The following is a 4,158-nucleotide window of genomic DNA, read 5'->3' as shown; positions in this document are numbered from 1 at the left end:
GCATCTGACAGATAATCATCCCTTCCATTAAAAAAAAGAAAAAAGAAAAGGATTCTTCCTTGTATTTTCAGGGCACCACACTCCTATTGAATGAAGCTAGGCAGGCAACCATGTGACTAAAGGAGAAACATTCCACGAGAGCAGAAGTCAGGAGGAGCGAGTGTGCTTGGCCTTTGCCTTGGGCTGCTTGGTGCTATCACAAAATATCTCAGACTGGATAATTTATAAATATTAGAAATATAGGCTGGGCATGGTGACTCACGCCTATAATCCGAGCACTTTGGGAGGCCAAGGTGGGCAGATCACTTGAGGTCAGGAGTTTGAGACCAGCCTGGCCAACATGGCAAAACCCCATCTCTACCAAAAATACAGAAATTAGTCGGGCGTGGTGTCGTACGCCTGTAGTCCCAACCACTTGGGAGGCTTAGGCACCAGAATTGCTTGAATCACGAAGTGGAGGTTGCAGTGAGCCGAGATCATGCCATTGCACTCCAGCCTGGATGACAGAGCAAGACTCTGTCTCAAAAAAAAAAAACAAAAACAAAAACAAAAGAACATATATATATATATATGTTGCTCACAGTTCTATAAACCAGGAAGTCCAAGATCAAGGCCCCATTTTTGTTCTCCAGAGCTGTTTTAAGTCCCTAATGACCCCATCCTATACCATGATCCACACACTCCTAATTCCCAAATGGCTATCTCCAGTGTGTCCCTCTCCGCTGATCTCTAGTGTTGCAGATCTATCTTCCTATTAAATCATCTCCACTTGGAAGTCAAATAGGAATCTCACACTTAAACCACTCCAAATGGGATTATCTTATCCCCTTTAAATTCTCCTTCCCAAATCTGACCCATCTCAGGAAATAGCACATTTGCTCAGTCAATAAAACCTGGAATTCATTTTGACTCCTCTTCTACCTCACAGCCAATGCACACATCGTGTTGGCTCTACTTTTGAAATGCAGCAATGATCCAACTACTCTTGAACACCTCCAGTTACCACCCTAAACTCCAAGGACATTGTAATAGACTAGGACTCCTGTTCAGACCATCTGCAGACAGTCTCCCCATTTCAGTGATCCTTTTAAAACCCAGACCAGACCATGTTACCCTCTTGCCTGAAACTTTCCTGAGGTTATTATTCTCAGCTTAGACAAAGTCCTCACTATGGCCTACAAAGCCACATAAGATCTGGTGTCTGCCAGCCTCTTTACTCATGTCCTAACTCTCCTTCCCTGATCACTCTGCTCAACCACACTGGCCTCTTCCTTGTCCTCAGTCACGTTGCTGTGGTCTCAATGTTTGTGTTCCCCCAAAATTAGTGAAGTCTAAATCCCCAATCCAACAGTACTAAGAGATGGGGCCACTGGAGAGACGGTTACATTAAGAGCTCTGTGTCCCTCTTATGCCATGTGAGGACACAGTGAGAGGAACCAGCCAGGAAGCAGAGCAGCTATCACCAGAATGTGCTGATACCTTGATCTTAGACTTCCCAGCTTCCAGAACTGTAAGCAATACACTTCTATTATTTATACATTTTTACCCAGTCTAAGGTATTTTGTTATAGCAGCCCAACCAGACCAGACACATGCCTAACACTCACTCTTCATGACTTTTGCTCTCCGGGAGCGCTCTTCCTGCAATCACATGGTGAACTCCGTAACTTGATTGAAGCCTCTTCTCAAACGTCACCCACCTCCAAGAAACCTTCCAAGTCTACCTAGTCTAAAATACTTCTCCCTCTCATCCACTCCTGTTCTCCGTAGTATTTAGTGCCATCTGACATGATAAGAATCAGTCCTCGTTACTCACAGATTCCATATTTGTGAATTCTACTTGCTAAAATTAATTTGTAACCCTAAAAATCAATGCTTTCAGTGCTTCTTGTGGTCATTTGTGGACATGCATGCACAGAACAGAGAAAAATTTGAGTCACATGACGTGCACATTTCCAGCTGAGGTCAAACAATACTCCACCTTCCTCTTTCAGTTCACACTGTAAACAAGTGTATTTTTGGGGGCGGGGGGGCTATTTAGTATCTTTTTGTTATTGTTGCTTTTTTTTGGTGCTTTTTGATTTCACTGTTTTTAAAACGTCCTCAAGTGCAGTGCTGAAGTGCCGTTTAGTGTTCCTAAGCACAGGAGGCTATGGTGTGCCTTATGGAGAACATCATGTGTTAGATAAGCTTTGTTCAGGCTGAGTTACAGTGCTGTTGGCCATGTTAATGTAAAGAATCAACCATATAGATCAAATAACGTCTTTAAACAGAAACAAAAAAGCTTATATAGTGATTGTTTCACAAAAATGTCATGACCACAGGGTAGCAGGAACCTGTTTCTCCTAGGAACAGTATTTCAGTTTATGCTAATTCAGTGTTCAAGGCGACTTTATTGACCGTAACTACTAAAAACGACACAAGTCAACTGTATGTATCTCCTATTACCATCTAACATTATATATTGATCTCCATCTTTGGAAGGCAAACTCAAAAGGAGCAGGGATTTCCTTCTAGTGTACTGCCTTATCTCAGGTTTATAACAGTGCTTGGTCCTTAGCAGTAATCTAGAAATATTTGTTGAAAAGATAATTAGTACAAGCAAAGGATGGGCAATTCTTAAATCCTCCCCTACCACTCCCCCCCCCCCCCCCGCCCACACACACAAAAACTCAAGTGGACAATAGTTATAGAAAATGTTCAGGCTCACTGGTAATCATGGAGCAGCCAGGGTTGGTTCCCCGCTCCTCTCAATACTACTACCTAGTGTTGGCGAGGGCCCAGGGAAGTCAGTCATGCAATCATCAAAAAACCTTAAATGTGCATTTCCCTTGACCAAGCAACTCCACTCCTGGAAAACAAAACTTGGATCCATGCAAAAATTTATCAACAAGGATACCTGCTACAATTAACAATGGCAAGACAGTATAAATGACCTCAGAATTTTAAAACATTAGTGAAACAATGGTTATCCATAAAAACAGATACAATAGGATCTCATTTTTATTTAAAGTCTATATGCATAAAATAGGAAAATGTTTGTAGTCGCTATCACTAAGTATTCAAAAATCTTTTTTTTTTTGTATTTTCCTAGTTTTTCCTTGACAATATGCACTACTTTTGTCAGAAAAAAATAAATAAATAAATAAATAAAACACGGAAGCTTAGGAGTAAATTTGACAAATTATGAAGTACTGAGTCCCTAGCAAATAATTTTTCTGCATGGACACTGGCTGCCAGGCTTAAACCTCAGTAAGTACTGCTGTTAACTCCAATCTCTAGGGCGGTGGTGCTGTTTGGGCATCCTACTTTAAATGAAGCCTGAGTGGAACATATGTTGGTAAGCTCAGCACTCAAATGCTTTGGTAGCCACTCTACTCAATCTCAGCTCCACAACTAAGTACGGTCTCCTTATCTGTAAGATGTGATAAAAGTATGTCACTCACAGGAATGTTGAGGTCTAAACGAAATAACATCTATCTAACAACCAACATATAACAAGCCTTATAAGCACTGGTTATTATTCTCTACCAAAATACAACTGTGAGATGGTGTCCCACGTTGGTTACAGAAGTAAATGTCTTGGGAAAAAAGATGGTATTTGTGATAACATGTAAACTTTTTGTACATCATCCCAAAAATAGGTAACTTTTTTCTGTTATCGATTTATTTATAGATTTATTGATCACTTAACATTACTAAAGTTCAAGTAATAAGGTTTCCTGCCCTCCTCTGTATGAAGACATAAAGGAGATAAGTGATGTAGGGAAAGTTTACATTCCACAGCACTCTACTGGTGTAACAAACAGGTGTAGGCTCTTATAGAAGGCCACACAACCATAAGGAAAACTGTCATACATTCGTATACCGTATACAACTTAAATTTGCATCAACTCTTGAACTAATGATGGTGGCAGGTGCTCCAGCCAGCCTGCTATCATTCCAGCTGCAGCAGCCAGGCATGGCTGGGGCCGCCCGTTCCCTGGAGCAGGCAGGATCCCCGCCCTCCTGGGTGCGGCTGCAGACTCAGGCATCCCTGCACTTCTGGGGGCCTGCTTTTGCAGGTTAGGAAGTGTGTGTCCCCGCTGCTTGGCTTCTCCCTGCTGTTGGCAGCGGCTCTTGGATCAAAGCAGTGGGGGAAACCTAGAAGCCATGAACA

The sequence above is a fragment of the Theropithecus gelada genome, chromosome 17 (genome assembly GCF_003255815.1).
Source record: "Theropithecus gelada isolate Dixy chromosome 17, Tgel_1.0, whole genome shotgun sequence".
Taxonomy (NCBI): Eukaryota; Metazoa; Chordata; class Mammalia; order Primates; family Cercopithecidae; genus Theropithecus; species Theropithecus gelada.
The sequence above is the reverse complement of the archived record's forward strand: the minus strand, read 5'-3'. Positions refer to the sequence as shown.